General features: G+C 41.0%; 1 long non-coding RNA gene across 1 annotated transcript; it reads right to left on the reverse strand.

The window, feature by feature from the left end:
- Positions 1-1,772: 1,772 nt before the first annotated feature.
- On the reverse strand, positions 1,773-10,331 carry LOC140738995 (uncharacterized). Its single transcript, XR_012101518.1, has 3 exons — positions 10,186-10,331; positions 9,624-9,818; positions 1,773-2,180 (listed from the first exon to the last, which is right to left on the reverse strand). It is a non-coding gene; the product is annotated as an uncharacterized lncRNA (long non-coding RNA).
- Between the last annotated feature and the right edge of the window lie 10,042 nt (positions 10,332-20,373).

Here is a 20,373-nt window from a genome sequence, read left to right on the forward strand (position 1 = left end):
CTCTTCTCCCACTTTCTCTTCTATATCATGGACCTATGTTCAATGCCAGTAACCCAGTCTCTGTGGTATTCCCCTGGGAGGTCATCCCACACAAAAGTATCCAAAACTGCCTACTTATTTTTGAGGGGAATGGCCACAGGGGTGCTCTTTGCTAACTGCTTATTCACATTGCCATTTCTGCTGACAGTCACCTAGCTACTCGCCTCCTGCAACTTCAGAGTGCCTACTTCTCTGTAACTCTGATCGATGATCTCCTCACTCTTCTGCACAACCTGTAAGACATCCAGCTGCTGCTCTAGATCTGTCTCCAAGGTGCGGCAGCTGGATGCACTTCACGCTGATGTAGCTCCCTGGGAGACTCTGGGTCCGGTGTGAAGAACACACAGCAGCCACTTACTACACTAAGAGGGGAAAAAATGGACCCGGAGCAGAAGCTTACCCAGAGTCAACGCCTCTTCTGAGACACAGCCACCTCCGAGCCAAAGCCTGATACTCCTACTCTCACCACTGGCCTACTCCCAACAATGGAATTCCTGCTTGTTCCTTCTGTACTTTAAAAAAAAGCGTTGTTGACCTGCGAGATATCTTGTGGCTGTCGCCTGCTCCTGCCACTGATTGGGCTGTTGGAATCCAGGGCGAACTAGAAGCAGGGAATGACAGAATGGAACAAAGTAGTAGAATAACTAAGTAACAACAGTTATCAGCCACAGGGAGAACAGGATGACAGGAAGTGGACAATGGAAAGTGAAGAGTTGTTAGGTGAGGAGCCAGCGCACCGGTAGTGTGAAAGATGTGAAGTCTGAGAATTCAGAGTGAAGCAAGAGTGAATTTCAAGGGTGCTAGTGTAGCGGCAGTAAGGGAAACTGCAGACGCAGTGAGATGATCTGGAGTGGAAGTAACAATCTGGGTGTAGGCCTTGCATGGAGGAGCTAGGCCGGACGTGAATGTGTGAGGTCAGCATTTGGTTCAGGTGGGCCTAGAAGGGAGAGGTGAGGTTGAGTCAAGGGGACCATGTCGTGTGAATCAGGAGTAGGGCTGTATGGAGGGAAGGGCAACTACACAAGAATTAATGACAGTAATTGGCCACAGGGTGATTGGAAGAGGAAGAGCAACATGAAAAGAATGCAGGCCTGATAGGGTGAAGCACAAATCTGTGAGCTGTGAGTGTAGATTGAATTAGTGTAGAGAGGTCAGCGTAGATATACTGGGCTCAAGGGCTTAATTCTGTGCTGTAAAACATAATATGAATTTTGCATGTTAATCCAGGTCCAATTCTCATTTGCAGATGCGCTGAGAAAATTGATTCCTTAAAAGTCTAAATCAATAGCAATATTGATTAATATTGAGTTCTCAGATCTCATCAGTTGGGAGGACATGTAATTGTGACCTCAGGTTCTTCCTACTTGGCAAGGTGCAGCTAACCAATGTCCTGCTGGCTGCTTAGTTCCAATGATAAAGCAAATAGAATGAAACTTATCTAAACTCAGCACTGGCTTCAGTTGGTAACACTGAAGAAAATGCCATTTCATACTACTGAACCAATGAATCTTATCTCTTACTAAAATGAAGTTTCTTTCCAGGCATCTCTGTTTTAAAGCCTGCGAGAGGACAGCAACAAAATTAATTGTGAATACACAATTTCTCTGCTGTCTGGTTTGGGAATTTTGGAGCTGAATAGCAGGCTTCTGCACATGCCTTGCATCTTACTGTGTGTACTAATTCTCAATAGTCTTGAAAAGAATCCAAAGAATTTAAGTATTACAGATATGTATGTGGTATCAACAGCTTTATTTAAATTAAAAACATGCAGCATACTTCTTACATAAAGCAACAAACCTGATCATATCCATACTATATTTGAAAGCAGAAGCAAATATCCAGGAATAGTGAAACAGGGCACAACTGCTTGAAATTCTAAAACAGACGAACACTTTCAACCTCTACCGAGACTGGAGCAAGAGTAATAATGCATTAATTTTTAGAACATAAGCCAGGGTTGCTCTGCGTTCTCACATTGTGGGTAAGGCAGGAACTCTCCGCTGTACGGTCACATGCTGTCTCTCTTGCCAAAGGAGTTTGGACCCACATCTGTCCGTGCGGTACTTGGGACTCGATGCAAAAGTTTATACAGACGTGCCATCGTACAGGTGCTAATGACGCATCCTCGTGGCTTTAAGTTTCTGCAAGAATAAATTAAGAAAATAAGTGCCCTTGATTAGACTAACAATAAAACACAGAACTGTACAGAGCAGGAACAGGCTCCTTGCCCCAAAATGGTCTGCTATATTCAGATATGTTCATAGGTTATATTCAGTTATATCAGAGTGCTTATTCAAGAACTAATCATACTCATACAAGAAGAACACACACACATTTTAATATGAATCTACAACACTAAAGGAAATTTAGCAAAAGGAAGAGGCCAGAATTGGGTGTTGGTATCACTGTCTTATATAATGTGTAGTTTGTTGGTAAGTGCAGCAGTACTTTGCAAACACATAAAATTATTATACATTAATAAGTAAATATTACACATTACTAAGTAAAGAAGAGCAAAGTAGTGTTCACGAGTCCATGGACCATTTATAAATCTGATGGCTGGGGTTGGGGGAGATGGGACAAATCTGTTTGAATCATTGAGTGTGGGTCTTCAGGCCCCTGTACCTCTGCCCTGATAGTAGTAATGAGCACAGGGCTTGCCCCAGATGGTGAGGATCCTTATTGATAGATGTTGTACTCTTCAGGCACTAGCCCTTGAAGATGTTCTTGATAATGGAGAGGGTTGTCTCTCTAAGGAGAGGCTGAGTCTGCAATCTTTTGTAAGCTCTTGCAATCCTGTACAATGGAGTAACCATACCAGACTGTGATGCAGCCAGTCAGAATTCTCTCCATTTTACATCTATAGGAATTTGCAAGAGGCTTTGCAAAATGATTCTTCTTCCCACACTTACTGCAGGACTTTCCATAAGCAGGAGACTTCCTTGGGATGTGTCTGCCTCCATCTTTGTTGTTTGAGCCTGTCTCTTTGCTACGCAGTTGCTTTGTGAAATGCCATGTGCTTTGCTCCTCTGTTTTCACAGCTTGCACTGTCACCTGTTTGGTGCATCCCCCTAGCTTGTACTTGTGTGGTCTCTGCACATATTCACAGCCTTTTTTAACGTTAAATCTTTTTCCCAAAGCAATCTTCCTTGGAGTTCATTATGTAGGATTCCACAAACTATTTTGTCTCTGACTAGTGAGTCGCTCAAGTCTCCAAACTCACAGGACATATTCAGTATGTGAAGCTTAGCTAAGTATTGGTCAAAGCTGACACCTTCCTTCTGTTCAGAGGAAAAGAACTTGCATCTCTCAAATGTGACGTTTTTACTTGGGGAAAAAATGCTCCTCAAATCTTGTTATCAGAGTGTCCAAAGTAAAGGCTGTCTCATCAACTTGAAAGCTGTTGTAGATGTCGAAAGCATCTTCGCCAATTAGATGTAAAAATATGGATGCTTTAAATTTTTCCTCCAATCCACTAGATCTAGTCACTGCTAAATACTGTGCATCATTGAAGCATTAGGTTATCAGTTAAATTCCTGGTAAACTGAGTAGGAGTGGGAGGAAGGTTATCTATTGTCTAATTTTCAGGCTCTCACCTGGCAGCCACTTGGTGAACCCTGTTACCTTTGGCAGCTTCAAAGGGTGACCTCTTCCTCATCACTCAGATCTGCACAGTAGCTAAGTCACTGGGAACAAGAATAACTCATTTGAAGAGAAACAATATGCAAAGTTATGAAGGATGGCAAGGTCATGTCAGGGTTAGCACAACACTAATACAGTGCCAGTGGCCCGGATTTAATTCCACCACTGTTTTTCCATGAATGCATGTGTTTCATCTGGGTGCCATGGTTTCCTCCCATATTTTAAAGACATACGGGTTTGTAGGTTAATTGGTGACATGAAGTAGTTGGGCAGTGCAGGCTCATTGGTCTGGTAGCACCAGTTACCAGACTAAGTAAATAATGAAAAGGAAAACGAAAAGCAGGAAAATCTTTAGGGGCTGCTCAAAAGGCAGTAGTATGTTTTGGCTTCCATTTCTGTCAAGTTGGATCTGATTTATCATTTACTGCCTTCCCCCATGAAGCTTAACAAATCCAGACTGTCCCAAGGACAGTCCTGATGAAGGGTCTCAGTTTGAAATCTTGACTGTTTATTTTCCTACATAGATGCTGCCTGACCTAATGAGTTCCTCCTGTATTTTGTGTGTGTGGCTGTCCTGAGGTAACAAAGATCCGTGCATACGTTTCTTCTGTGTAGGCCACTATTGCCTCAACATTAACAATTCTTAACACTCTTGTTCAAATCCTTCAATGACCTCACCTCTCTCATTGCTGTAATCTTCTTCAAACCCCCTGTTCACAGAGAAGTTTTTGTTCCTCCACCTCTTGTGCCTTCTCCTTTCTTTAATCACCAGGCCTTTAACCATTTAGGCTCCAAGCGTTGTTAAGCTATCCAGTAAGTTTGTCTCCTTATTGTTCTCCCTCCCCTTAATATTATGTTTAAACTGCACCCGTTTGATCATGTACGTGGTTCCCATTACTCATAATTCCTTCATTAATCTCAGAATCAGGTTTATTTTCAATGTCACACATGATGTGAAATTTGTTGTTCTGCAGCAGCAGCACATTGCTAAATTACTAAAACTTACAGAATTAAAAAATATAAACTTTAGCCTAATTTTAAACGCAAAGTACACTGCAGATGCTGTGGTCAAATCAAGACGTACAAACAAGCTGGACGAACTCAGGAGGTCGGGCAGCATCCGTTGACACGAACAGTCGACAGATGCTGCCCAACCTGTTGAGTTCATCCAGCTTTTTTGTACGTCTTGATTAGCCTAATTTTAGCCCTGTGGCATACTGTGGAACAGTTTATCTTGTCAAGGGCACCATACAACTACAGATGTTAAAGTAACTGGCTTATAATTATCTGCCTTTTGCCTACAGCCTTTATTGATCAGTAGCGTGACATTCACCTTCTTCCAATCTGCTGGGACCTGCCCAGAGTCCAGAGAATTTTGGTAAATTATCACCAAAGCCTCCATTATAACTTCTGCCATTACTTTCAGTACCCTAGATGCACTCTATCAGGACTAGGGGACTTATCTATCTTAAAGGCTACAAGTTTGTTCAGTACTACCTCTCTAGTGATAACTATTGTATTGAGGTCCTCACCTCCCAACGCATCCATAACATCTCTCTTTGGCATGTTAGGAGTGTCCTGCACTGTGACGAGCAAGACAAAATAGTCATTCAAAGACTTTGCCATTTCCCCGTTATCCAATATCAATTCCCCCTTCTCTGCTTTTCTGCTTAATATAATTATAAAAACTTTTACTATCTGTTTTTATATTTTGTGCTAGTTTATTTTCATAATCTAGCTTCCCATTACTTAATGCTCGCTTAATGGTTCTTTGTTGGTTTTTAAAGTTTTCCCAATCTTCCAGTTTCCCACTACTCTTGGCGATTTTGTACACATGACCTTTAGTTTGATTCCTTCTTTTATTTCCTTAGTTATCCAAGGTTGGCTCTCCCCACCCTTAATGTCCTTGTTTTTAACTGGAATATACTTTTGTGGAGCACCGTGAAAAATCTCTTTGAATGTTTCCCACTGTTCCTCAATCGTCCCACCATATAGCCTGCGTTCCCAGTCTACACTAGCCAAACCCTCCCTCATCCCCTTGTAGTCTCCATTGTTTAGGCAGAATATACTGGTTTTCAATTGAACCATTGCACCCTCCATTTGTATGAGAAACTCAGTTATGCTGTGATCACTCTTTCCACAAGGATCCCTAACTACAAGATCACTAATTTTACCTGTCTCATTGCACAGGACCAAATCTAAGATAGCACGTTCCCTTGTAGGTTCAGTAACATGCTGTTCAAGAAAGCTATCAAGGATGCATTCTATGAAGTCCTCAAGACTGCCTCGACCAACTTGATTGACCCAATCTATGTGCAAGTTTAAGTCCCCCATGATAATTGCTGTTTCATTCTTACATGCCTCAGATATTTCTCTGTTTATTGCCTCTGCTACTGTAATGTTATTATTCAATGGCTGATAGACAACTCCCTCCAGTGATTTTTCCTCTTTACTATTCCTAATCTCTACCCAGATGGATTCAACATTCTGCTCCTTAAATCTTATATCCCCTCTCACCATTGCCCTGATATCATCCTTAATTAAGAGCACTACCCGCCTCCCTTATCTTCCTGCCTATCCTTCTGTATTACTTGATATCCTTTGATATTTAATTCCCCACCCTCTCCACCCTGCAACACGTCTCTGTAAAGCCACTAAATCAAACCCCTACGTACTGATTTGTGCTCAAGTTCACTGATCTTATTTCGAATACTATGGGCATTCAGATAAAGTGCCCTTCCACTGTTACGAACCCCGTAACTGGGTCACTTACCAGCAAAGATAGAGAGGTCCGTTGAAGTCTGATGGTACTATTTTTAACAGTATTTATTGATAAAAATACACAAAAATAATATCAATGCAAACATACAGATAATATACATCGTCAATACTAAATTTAAAAGTGCGGGTATAATAATAATCAATAAGAAATAGCTCTATCGTTGTCTAGGGGATAATGTATTGTCCGATGGAAATATAAAAGTCACTCAGTTCATTCAGGCTGCAGCATTTTGGTTGGAGAGAGAGACAGATTTTTGAAACTTGCCGGCTTTCCTTTATCCAATCTTGATCCGTATTCGTCCTTTAGCGAGGCCGTTCCGTGGAAGACTTGTCATCCGGGCAAGGATGGACACACACGAGCCCCCACCGGTCTCATACGTTTCTCCTGGTGCGTCTAAAGGGGTTGTTCCCCCTTTATCCTTTTATCCTTACTCACGGGGTCTCAGATGTCAATCAGGTTGGGATGATGCAATCCCTCAACCAGCCCACTCTGGTCATTCCCTGAGGGCTTCAATGAATAGTACAGTACTCAATACACAATTCCGTCTCCAAGAGACAATAGTCGTCATCAATGGTTCTGCCTTTCTGGGGCCAGGACACACATTCCAAACCCTTGTGGATTCTGCATGTCTCTCTCTCATTTCCTGGGTCCCAGGCCCGAATTAATAGCGATCTTGCGATTCTCAAAAAGGAGGGGGCTACTTTGTACCCTTCAGCCCCTCAGAGTTGTGGCACATTCGTAACACCACTCATTGTGCTTTTAAAACCTTGTAATCTTCTACTCTTTTTGCACTTGACTTTTCTTTATTCCTGTCTTACTTTTCTCTTTTTTATCTGTTGCTTTTTTAAAATCTTTATCCATACTTTTACTTTATCCATACTTCTCTAAACTGTTGAACCCACCCCCCTACTATTTAGTTTAAACCCCTGTCCACAGTCCCAGTTATGCAATTCACTAGGATCCAGGTCCCAACATAGTTCAGATAGAGCCTGTCCCAATGGTACAGCTCCCTTCTTCCCCAATACTGGTGCCAATTTCCCATGAATTCAAACCACTTCTCCCACACCAATCCTTGGGCCACACATTTAACTCTCTAATCTTTTTGATCCCATGCCAATTTGCCCGTGGTACAGGTAGTAATCCAAAGATTACCACCTGTATTGACTGGTCTGGTGTCGCATGAGCAAGATTTTAAACAATGGTGCAAACTTTTGCAATTTCTTTCTTATAAAATATACATGCTTCACTGCTCAAGTGAGACAACAGATTGGCAATAGGCAAAAACCCATTGCATCCGTTATGGAAATGAAAATCTATAGATGTTAGAAGTCTAAAACAATAGTTGAGAGAAGCTGGAAACATTCATCATGTCAAGTGGCATCTGTGAAAGGAGAAACAGGACAAAGTTTTCTAAATCTTTGCAGGACTGAAACACAAAGGCTTCTGTCGATGTTGGAAATCTAGAACAACACACACATAATGCTATGGGTACTTAGCAGTCTAAGCCCAATCATTGGAGAAGAATAAGCAGCTTTAAGCATGCCTTGGAGTCCTTTACACCAAACCAAGAGAGCAGCAAATGTTTAAAGTTTCACCCAGTTGTCATGACTTCTGTCAGTGAAGTACTTACTCAGTGCGATATTGAACAAGGAGCACAGCTTAATCACTGTGACAGAGGCAAGAGATTTAGGATGTTTCTCCTTGAGCTTTGAAGGCTGAGAGGCAAAATGAAAGAAGTGTATAAAATTAAAAGAAACATTGATAAGGTAAGCAATAAGAATCTTTTTCCAGGGTAGGAATGAAAAATACTAGAGAGCAAATACTCAATTTAAGTTAGGAGGTGAGTTTGCAAGGCTTTTTTTTCTGCACAGTGACAGGTACCACAGCAATTGTTGGAGTCTGATAGGACAGCCGTTTCATAGACTTGAAGCACCACTTTTCTGTTCTTTTGGAATGTTAACACTGAGGGAGTGCTGGCATTGATCCCAGGAGAAAGTTGGATATAACGGCATTGAAATGCAGAGGAAATTTCGGAGCAATCACTGTGTAGGTCCCCAGCACAGTACCAGGAAGCATCTCCATGAAAATGTCCATCTTCGCCCTACTTGAAACCCCTCATTTATTTTCAACCAGTAAATCAAACTCATTTTCCTCGAAATGTCCATAAAGCTTTTATTCAAGTTTAAGTGCAGTAATAATTCCAGTCAAACAAAGCAGAAAGTAAGAGGGTTACAGGCAGCTAATGTCTCCTAATAGAGATGATAAGGAAAATAAGGCATAGTTTCCCTTGTATCTCTGCCCGATGTTGAATTAATTGATGTTATTAAGATTCTCCCTAACACTTCCATTTCTCTGAAGACCTTTGCATCAATTTAAAAGGAACAAAATCCGTAAGAACAATGTATTACAATCTCAAAATACAATTACTATATTGTGTGTGACAGGCATTCCCGGGACTCTGTCCTGGAGTGATGACAGAAAGTACAATTAACTTGCTGCTAAATTCTTGCAATCCTTTGTTGGCTACCAATACTCACACTGCTAACAAGAAAATGATTTATTGATAATTTGTATCGGCACTGGCCAAGTGTTTACATAATTGGAAACATCAATAGCATATATTAATATAGCGTCCTAGCTACTCCGCATTTGGCTTCCGGTATCATTTAAAGTTGATTTTCAAGTTCCTTTACTTCATTTGAAAGCTGCCAATGCAACCGGAGTGCATCACTGGATCGTTTTTGTTTTATAATCCTGCTCCAGTTCTTAAGTCTTTTTCTGCCGATCTCTTATAATTAAACAATCTCTCTCAAAAGATGATTGACAGGTCAGCTTTTTTGAACTGAGTCCCTTAACTACGGAATTCAATACCTAAAACTATAAGGGGTGCAGACATAGTTGACACTTATAAATGCCAACTCAAAACTCATTTATAACTTGCTTTTAACTAACATCTTTTTGTCTTTTATTTTCAGTTTTTATTTTTATGTCGGGACTTTATCTTATTGTAAAATATTTTGAACTATATCGTCTGTATGAAAAGCGCTCTATAAATAAATTACCATTACTGTACTATGTGATTATCAATACCAGCATTATATTCATATTAAACATCATCGATCAATATATAATCCAGAGAAAGTGGTAATAATACACAGACCTGCCTGGGACAGCCTGTACTCCGTCCGGCGAGCTGAGGTGGAAGACAAAGGCGACAAGGAGGACGGTGAAGAGTTTCAGCCAGTTCATGACTTTTAAATGTGGAGTTACAAACAAGTAGGAAGACGTTGGGAGAAACTTTTAGCGACAAACTGTGAACCTCCTTATCTTGCGTTGGAACAACTTCTACCGCACTCTGTTTACAGATAAAGGTGAAGAAGCGGTTTATAATTCAGATTCTAGCCGTCTGCATCGAATGTGATAAATCACTTAACGTTTTGCGTTATTTCCCATCTGCAAAATCAGATTGGACATTCGTTGCAAACATTAATTCTTCCAGATCGCTGCATTATACAATATTCATTTAAACATATTTACATTAACATTCACTAACGCATGTCCACAAGCAAAAAAAATCGCCAATGTTCTAATTGTAGACGTGGTTACGAGCTAGGTTGTGGGACATGATTCATTCGGGGAAACCGGAGATGGACGCAAATCCAAATAGATAAGGGCATTTTGAGAGAGAGTTCAGTTTGAAGTGCGATTTGTTAGATGCTTACGGGAAGTAGCGCCAACACCTCAACTGGAATTCAGACTCTCCCGAAGCCCTCTCTTTCTCGAGTATGCTGGTTTCTGCTCTCTTGTCGTGTTTCCCATTGCTGGCGATTGCTTCGGGTCTTTTATAGCCCAGCACCTCTCGGTGATATTTTGACGTCAGTCGGCTGAAAAGACACCCAGTGAAGGAACTTGATAAATCCCCTGTGGACAGTCAGTGCCCTGGATACAGTCCAGGCGTCAATACACCAGTTCAGTCTAACCCAGAACGATTTAGCAGGAGTTGCAACGGCAGAGCTCGGTACTTCTTTCATTGCCAACACCCACTTTGTAGAGTTTACAACTGAAGTTAAGATGATGATACTAAGTAAAGCGAACCCTCGAGGGATAATGCGAACAAACAGACAAACTCAGGTCTCCCACCCCTGATCTCATTAAGTTACGGACCCACTGCTGCCATTGTCTGGTTTCGAGACGTCTGACAGAAGACAGATGAATAATTTAAAACGTCATGTTCTCCTCAATTTCATGAAGACATTGAGTATGCGACATGGAAACAGGACTGTCTCGGCCCATCTTGTTCATGCACCCCCACCTCGTTCAGAACAATGATGGGGGTCGGAGAGGGAATCTCATTGAAACCGAAGTTTGAAGTATGAGGATAGAGTGGAAATGGAGAGGAATTTTCCTTTTGGTAGGACAGTCTAGAATCAGAAGGCACGGCTTCACATCAAAGGGGTGTCTCTTTGAAAGCGGCTCTAGGAGGGTGGTGGTTGTTGGAATTTCGATGCCATAGGACTCACAAAACAAAAACTTCAGGCCGTCTTCCCACAGGTTGTTAATCCGACTAACTATTCTACTAACTGCCCCCACCCCGAGTATCTACTACCCGGTCACTGCACTGCAATTATAAACCTATTTTTATAATGCTGCTTACATTATAAATACATGTCAGTAGTTATGTATTTATGTACATTTTATTCCATATCTTTAACTTTTTTAATATAATTATTTTTCTTGATGATTGTTGAATGTTGTTGCTTTATGTTGAATGTGGTGCCACCACACCACAGCAAGTACGTAATACATGTATATAGCGAATAAACGTGACGCTTGAGTTGATCCTTGTTCCTTGAGAAGGTGGAAAAATGAGGCTCAGATAAAGAAACAATTAGCAGAGTAGACGACATTTTGCCAAATGGCTTAAATCTACTCTAACAGTATATTTTGTGCTGTTATTGTCTTACGTCGACCATAATGCTTACCTGAGTTAGTCCCATTTGCCTGCATTTGGCACATATCTTGCTAAAACTTTAATATCCCTGTACTTGTCTAAATGACTTTTAAACAGTGTAATTGTTCCCACCAATACAAATTCCACAGGCAACTCGTTCCACATACTCACAACACTCTGAGTGAAAGAGTTGCCGTTTGGCTGCTCTTTAAATTTTCAAACATTAGGCTTTCCTAACGAAAGGACAGCAAAGCGCAGAACGTTTGCAGAATGAGGCCAACCCTATCGTCCCGCACCAGGAAAACCTCCTGCAAATTGGATGACACACATTCCATTTCATCTGTCACCTTCAGCAATAACCCATACAAGCTGAAAACAACAGACTGCTCTCACAGAACTGCCAAAATGAAGTACCTACAGTGTAACAGTAAAAATATGAATCAGAGCGTTACACGTACTTTGGCTGCTGCATGGATTCTCGACTAGGCGAAACGCAATCTGAATATTTGACGCTTTACTGTATCTGAAAATGAATGAACTTCCTTTGACAACGTGTAAACGAATGCAGTCTAACCAATAAGAATAACTGCATTGCTTCTTAGAATGCTTAGCTATGGAATGAAAATAATCTTATTCCTGTCAGTTTGTCAAAATTACTTGATATCAACAAAGGTCTCTTTGATTGGTCAGTGCCATTTGACAAGGTTTGGACATGAATTCCTATCTGAATACACTGTACTGATGCTGAGAGGTAGGGTCTTTCCCAAAGATTGAAAGTGAGTTCCTTTTCATCCTTTGCCTATTTCACTTAAAATTGAATAAAACTTTAATATATATTGATCAAGCAAAATTAATGCAATGGAAATATTTATTTTTAAATTCCAATCAGTAAAATAGTGTGTTCAAGTTATTGTTAGCTATGCAGAAACACCATTCATGAACACTGACAAATATCGCAAATTGTTGACAAAAAAATTCCTTGGATACAGTTGAGGTCACCTTGTTGTCTGGGGTGAGTTTTGTAATTATCTAAGATTCCCTGGATATATTCCTAATGCTTGAAGTAGGAGGATAATCTGGAAACTTTTTTCTTTGCTGGAGGGATGGCAATCAGCTGTCTCTAATAGAATTTAGGAAATGTCAAAATGCTTAGCTTCCAATTTTCCTCTTGCACCATCACGACATCTCCTGCATTTGAAAGAAATACCTCTCTGCTTTATTAGAGAGCTGGTAAACAACTTTCTTGGTAAACAATGAAGGGAATCGATGTGATTGAATGGGACTCCTGAAATTTAGTAATTTATTCGTTCATTCTAAAAATGGAAACACTTATTGAAGGTTATTTAAAAGCTACATTTATTTATCACATGGAAATTGAAATGAAAATTCAGTGAAATGTATCTTTTTGCATCAATGACCAACACAGTCTGAGGATTGTGCTGGGAGCAGCCCACCAGAGTCGCGTCACTTCTGGTGGCAACATAGCAAGCCCACAACTCACTGCACCTAGCCATAAGTATTTAGAATGTGGGAGGAAATCCTGGGAGATTGTACAAACTCCTTAAGGACTGCGGCAGGAATTGAAACCTGATCAGTGATCACTGGCACTGTAAAGTGTTTCTCTGGCTGTCACACTGTAGTCATCCATCTAAGTAAAAATTTTCAGTGTGTGCACTTGAATTCAGGTAATTAACCTTTTAAGATATTCAAAGCAAGATAATTCAAGTGTAATTAGGAACACATCTTCACTGACCTCTGATAAGGTTGGCGAGGTTGATGAAAAATGTGGACCCACAGAACCCGGTATTGTCATAAATTGTAAGGGGTCACCCTCTTGAAAGTAACAGCCTCATTCCCAAATTCCAAACATCAGTGAAGGGAAGCAATGGAAATTGTGGACACTGTACCTATGGCAATATTGCAAATAACATGACATTTTTACACAAAGAATAGCTTCCCAACCTTAACAACCAAATAACCCAATGTTTATCCAATGTCATTGACAAAATGCTCTAAACTTACCTTGAGATATTCTGGCCTGATGTTCTTAATCGTTTCAGCACCAACCTCCTCTACCTTTGCACTATTTCATCACACTCTTGTAATGAAGATGAGAAAATGCATTGAAAATAAATAACATCTGCTCTTTTATTTTTGTTAAATACGAAAGACACAATTAAAAACAAATCTTGCCTGTTTGGAACGGTATAGCTTGTATTTCAAAAACATTTGTTTAAACTCTAAGATTAATTGGCATTGTACATTTCTTACAATTCAGATACACGTACTGTAAAGAATCACAACTTTAACAATGTCATATGAATTCTGGGAATATGAAACATCTGCATTTATTTAAAACAGAATACATTTTAGAACACTGAACGGTACAACACAGGGACAATTCCTGTGGTGAATGATGTTTGTCATGATGGTCATGATGTCAGATTAAACTCAACTTCTCTGCCTGCATATCATCCATATCTATCCATTCCCTTTGTGTTCAGGTGCCTGTTGAAATGCTCCTGAAATATCTGCTTCCACAACTATGCCTCACAGTGAATTCTAGGAAGTGGCTATTCTCAGTGTGAAAAAGACTTATCTTGCATGTTTCCCTTCTCACTTTCTCTTCACCTTTTAGTGCCTCGCCCTCCAGTATTTGAATTTCCATCTTTGGAAATGGCCTGTAGCTAAATTATCTTTGCCTCTCCAAATGTTATGTTCCTCTATCAGGTTGAAACCAATTCAAATTTGTCCTGTCTCTCCTTATTGCTCACAGTCTTATCCAGGCAACATTCTGGTGAACACAAAGCACATGGCAGACGCTGTGGTCAAATCAACATGTACAAACAAGCTGGATGAACTCAGCAGGTCAGGCAGCTTCCATTGACTGCTCATTTCTGCTGTTTATATGTATTGAACATTCTGGTGAACCTCTTCTGCATCCCCTCCAAAACGTCCATATCCTTGCTGTGATGAGGTGACCAGAAGTGCACGCAATTCCTGTTCTTGTCATCACTTTAGCGATGTTAATCAAAGCAAATATTGCAAGTAGAATTTATCTGGTACATTATTTGGACCATTGGTTACACCAATAACTTCCTCCTGTTTTAATTTCCATTCTCTCTTGATGTGGCTTATGAAGGCACTCAATGCTGGTTAAACTAAAAAAAATTTTTAAACATATTGCTTTCGCTACTGGTTGTAACTCCTCTTATTATCCCTTATCAATGAAAATAATTCAATATCAATAAAATAATGTCAGTGGGGGATACAGTAGTATTTAGTTGCATTAAACACAATATGTAAATCAATGATGTACTGTATGCATTGCCAAAAATATGATATTAATACTCTTAATGTCAGATGGCAAAGCCTCGCTTCTTATTGATTAGCAGACTCAAGATATCTATATGAGGTAATGATGATGAAGTGATTGGCCTCAAACTGTTGTGTTAGAGATATGAGAGCTAAGTTGTCAAGACAAAATAGATTTGCTAGAGTCTTCAGTGACATATCAAATCTCCTCAAACTCCCGATAAATATAAGTGCTGGCGTGCCTTCTTTGTAATTGCATTGATTTGCTGGACCCAAGATAGATCTTCATAGATGTTGCCCTGATAATTTTGTCCTCAATGAGTTACTAGACTGGAACACAGTGTTCTGTATCTTGGCCTAAAGCTACATCTTGTCTCTAAATTCTTGGCAAGTAGAATGCCTGAAAGGACAGGTAAAGGGATCATTGGTGCTGGGGAAAGATATCCAGTAATGCATCCAATGATGATGTCACTTTTATGAGGAAGCATAATGATCAGCAAATCTATTCACTTCTGATAAGGGATTCAGTGGTTTCCCAGTGCTGACCTGAGTTGCTGGGAACTAGGAGATGACACAGCCCTCCTTGCACTGAATATCTGCCAGGTCAAAATGCACAAATTTCAAACAACATGGAAGGTACTGCTCCTTGCTGTCAGGTTTTGCCTTCCAATCGATGTCCTGAGAGAGGAGATGTGATTCTGAATAACATTGACAGTTGCTGTCTGTGGCAACCTTCTTACAGTTTACTCTATCTGAGGGAAGCCAACAATCATGTTGATGTCCTCCCATTTGGTGCAGTGTTACCCAATAAAACAGTAGTTAGAGCCATTGGTTGTGATCCCAAACCAATTCTAGTTTGTTTCCTGAAGTGAATGCTTCCTTATTTTTGATCTACCATCAAATTGCTAATAAGACATAGGAGCAGAATTTGACTATTTGATCCATTGGGCCTGCTCCACCATTTGTTCCTGGCTAACTTATTGCTCCTCTCAATCCCATTCTCCTGCCTCTCCCTGTAATCTTTGACGTCACTGCTAATAAAGAATCTGTAAAACTCCAAAATATAAATATATCCAATAACTTGGCTTCCACAGCTATCTGTGATAATGAATTATTCTGATTCACAAACCTCTGGCTAAAGAAAATCCTCATCTCAGTTCCAAAGGGATGTTCTGTTATTACGAGGCTGTGCCTCTGCGTCATGAGCCTGCCAGCCTCTGCAACTTGCCATAAAGCTTTGGGCTTCTGGGTTGCTCAAACATCTGTATTTACTAATTGTTAAAGCCATTAAGACCACATTTGACCACTTTCTGTTTGATTTTGTCAAGTTAATTGTGGCTGGCATGTGTTTCCCACATCCTATGATTATTTCAAGGAGCCTCTCAGTGAAGCCCTACTGTGTGTTGATGGAGAATTATTTTTCTCATGGTGTCTCAAGGCTGTGCCTCCTATGCTCTGTTGGTATTCCTATGTCTAGCCTTTTGTTTCCATCTCTTTATGGCAAGTCTGCTGTTCCTCCACTCCTGGGTGGAGTCATTGCCAGAGCTTATCGTGGAGTACCATTCTCCACTCCTGAGCAGTCTCATGTTCATCTGCACTTGGGTCCATTCCTGCAAGTGTGCACTGTGACTGAATAATTCCACTTCCAATGGTCCCAAAAGAGGTTCTACAGCCCCTTGGACATTGGTCAGTTAGAGGCAAGAATGGCTTCTCTACTTAGTCCATGTCCCAAAGGCTTCATTTCGAAGGTTCCAAAGGCATCGTACCGAGGGTTCCCAAGCTTGGTTCTGAGTTTCTCTTCTATATGTACAAGATTTTTTTGTGAGGTTCTCTGGGTCAGCACCATGTACAAGGACTTCCATGTTGTGCTATGTTTTCGAGCTGTGCGAAATGCAAAACTTCTGTGTTTTAAACAGACTCTTCCCAAGTTGTATGTGGATTGCTCTGAAGTTGTATTTAGATTTTTCCTGAGTTATATGCATTCCTGTTCTCTGGTTTTCCAGTCCTGTCCAGAGAGCATCAGGTCTGCCCATGATTTTCCAGTCACGTCTCAAGAGCATTTCTTATGCTCTGGGTTTTTCCAGCCCTGTTTAAGAGCAACAGGTCCGACCTGGGTTTTTGCAACCCTGTCTCTAGTTCCCCAGGCTCCCTGAGTTTTCAGGTCTGTGTTGGCATCACTTCTTTTTACATTGTATGTCAATGACTTGGATGGCAGAATTGATTGTTTATTGCAAAGGTGGCATATGATACGAAGATAGGTGAAGGAATAGGTAGTTTTGCAGAAGTAGAGAGACTACAGAAGGACTTATACAGATTAGGAGAATGGACAAAGAAGTGGCAGATGGAATATGGTGTCAAAAAGTGTATGGTCATGTACTTTGGTAGAAGAAATGAAAGGGTTGACTATTTTCTAGGTGTTAGAAAATTCAAAAATCTGAGGCACAAAGAGACTTTAGAGTCCTTCTGCAGGATTCCCTAACGTTTAATCTGTAGGTTGAGATGGTGGTGAGGAATGTAAATGTGATGTTAGCATTTATTTCAGAGGGACTAGAATATAAAAGTAAGGATGTAATGTTGAGGTTTTATCAAACACTGGTAAGTCCTCACTTGTAGTATTGTAAGCATTTTTGGGCTCCTTATTTTTTAGAAAGGATGTGCTGACAGTGGAGAGGGTTCCAAAGGAGGTTCACAAAAATGATTCCAGGATTGATTGCTTTTCATATGAAGAGCGTCTCATAGCTCTGGGCCTGTATACATATACTTAAGGCAGAGGGTGATAGATTCTTGATTGGCCGGGTTATGAAGGGATATGGGGAAAAGGCAGGAGATGGAGCTGAGAGGAAAACGGACCAGCCATGATGAAATGGTGAAGCAGACTCTATGGGCCAAATGGCCTAATTCTGCCCCTCCATTTTCTGGTCTTCTGGTCTTATATTTTGGCAATCTCTCCAATCTCAGTTTAGCTCTGACTTTTCTGTTCCACTTCGTTGTCTACCTTAATCTGTGCTTCCATTTTGCTCTCTTATGCTTCCTTCAGCCTGCCATGGATTGGCATTTCTAGGATTTTAACATCATCAGTTATTGTATTAAATTTATCACATGACCAAGATGGTGGCGTGACGCAGTTTGCAGCTGCCACTCCAAAGTTGATATATGTTATTTGTTAAGCGGGGTACCGTGCACAATCCTAATCTGCTGAGAAACAGATGTGGCAGCATGGAGGAACATCTGAAACTCTCCAGGAAGGTCTTCTTCATTGCTGCTGCTGTTGTGAGGTCCAGGTCTCTGTTGGGAAGAACTGGCCCCCAGTCCTCGGGATCGCGTTGCCAGTGGCCGTTGGTGGGGGAACCGTAGTGCGCTCGGCAGAGGATGGTGCTCAGAGAGGCTGTGCCGGAGGGGATGGTCGGAGGCTTGGAGGTTCCATGGACTTGGAGTCCGCTGCGGTCGGGGCGCTTTCACTGTGTGCTGCGTCTGCGAGGCTGGGTCCGACGGAGCTTTCACTGTGTGCTGCGTCTGTGAGGCTGGGTCCGACGGAGCTTTCACTGTGTTCTGTGTCTGCGAGGCTGGGTCCGACGGAGCTTTCACTGTGTGCTGTGTCTGCGAGGCTGAGTCCTGCGCCATGGAAGACCATAGCGGGGGTATTCCCTTCTGCCGCCTGTGTGGGATGACGAGTCTATAGGGACCCTGAGGACATGTGGAAACTGTGTGGTGGTTCTTTCGAACTTATAGTCTTTCAATATCTTTGAACTATTTTTACTGTGCCCATGGTCTGTTTTTTTTTATCAATTATGGTATTGTCTGCACTGTTGTAACTATAGTTAACTGTAACTATGTAGTTTTGTGTAGGTCTTGTAGGTTTAGTTTTTGGTTTGTTGGGTGGTGTGTCTGTGTAGTCTTGTTTCGTCTGGTGGGTTTGGAGCTGCTTTCCGGGGACGCGCTAAGATGGTAGCGCGATTTTAATATGCAGCAGCCTCTCTGTACTCTGGATTTGGGGATTACCAAACGTTATGTGGATTTTCTGGTGTAGTCTGTTTTGTCGTGTGCTTTTGTGATATCATTCTGGAGAACGTTGTCTCATTTTTTAACTGCATTGCATTTGTGGTTCCTAAATGACAATAAACTGAAACTGAACTGAACTGAACATCCATTCTGCTCCTTTATGTATGAGTACTTTTCTTCTGTTATCCTGTTCTGCTCTACCCACAGACTGTTCTGTCCAATCCATAGTAAGATGCTGTTATTTTTTCTCTCATATTTACTTTAGGTCTATAGAAGGAAGGCAGGAAGAGTCTGTGGAAAATCCGTCCATGATCCACTCATTGATATCCATCCAACTTTCCAGGACTTAGCTCATAGAGACACTGTCTCTGCTTGACAGTGAGAGCTTGAATGATTGACGGGTATGGCAAAGAAGTAAGCAGAAAAATTGAAGTTGTGAGGGGCCATGGATCTGAAAGGAGGATATGAGAAGCTGGGAGCTGAGGGGGAGGATCTGACAGAGCAAAGAGGAGTTAATGAGAGATATCTAATAAAGTGACCATTGAGTGTAGTTCCAAGTAATGATGGAGTAGAACCTGTGGTTGATGTTCCAATGCACCTGCTGCAATTGTTCTTGGTGACACCGGTCTGGAAGTGTAGTCAGGGTAGACCGGATGAATAGTAGCACTTATAAATGGCACACACTCCAGAGACTATTGTGTTCAAGTGGTGTACAGGATGAATATCTTGGATTTGGATTTCAGCTGATGTTTCTGAATTGGCTGCAGGTGATCAACTGTCCACATTGTGGGCTCAGTGTTAGCGCTGTAACTATACTGGAAAAGCTTGGCTCATTCTGCACTGCAGCTGATATTTAGCTGAGTTACACAGCTTTTGCTGTAAATAGTGCTCCAAGCCATTTGTATCCCTTTTGAGGTTTTGTTCCTAAATGTGAACTTTTCTCTATAATCAAGGTATTGCACTGTGGTGAACTACATATACCTGTCTGGACTGCTCCTGTGGCTCCTCCCACAGACCTCTGTATAAAGGCGACTGAGGCCTGTTGCCCGGCCTCATTCCCCAGGATGTAGTGTTGTTCATTCTTCCAGTCAATAAAAGCTGATACCTCGCTTCTTACGTCTCAGAGTGAGTTATTGATGGTACATCATGCACCTTGCCTCAAATTCCCATATCATGCAAATAACTGTCCATTCACTTTATTTTTACTGGGTACCTTAAGCATGTGACATGGGATTTTCTTGTCAGTTGAATGTACCATTTTTACCTGAGGTTCTGAGGTTCACCAACATGCAGTTGCATTAATTTATAATATATAAACGTAACCGAGTAACCCTCATCTCTCATTCTTCAAAGAGGGCTATTTTTCATTATGGCATGAATAGTATAAGAGAGCCTCAAATTTGTACTAATTAACACTCCAGATCACTATACAACCTGTTTAATTTTAAATGTCTGCATTGTTTTGAGAAAATGATGGTTCCAATAAGAATTATCAGGTTAAATAAACAAGTTATCTGAAGTTACATGAACATATTTTACATTTAATATAAGGTAGACAAGTTGACACTGTTTAAAGAAATCTCTCACCATTCTGAGCAATTTTCATCTCTCTGGTCAAACCCAGCAATAAAACTCAACAGCCTGT

The sequence above is a fragment of the Hemitrygon akajei genome, chromosome 14 (assembly GCF_048418815.1).
Source record: "Hemitrygon akajei chromosome 14, sHemAka1.3, whole genome shotgun sequence".
Lineage (NCBI taxonomy): Eukaryota > Metazoa > Chordata > Chondrichthyes > Myliobatiformes > Dasyatidae > Hemitrygon > Hemitrygon akajei.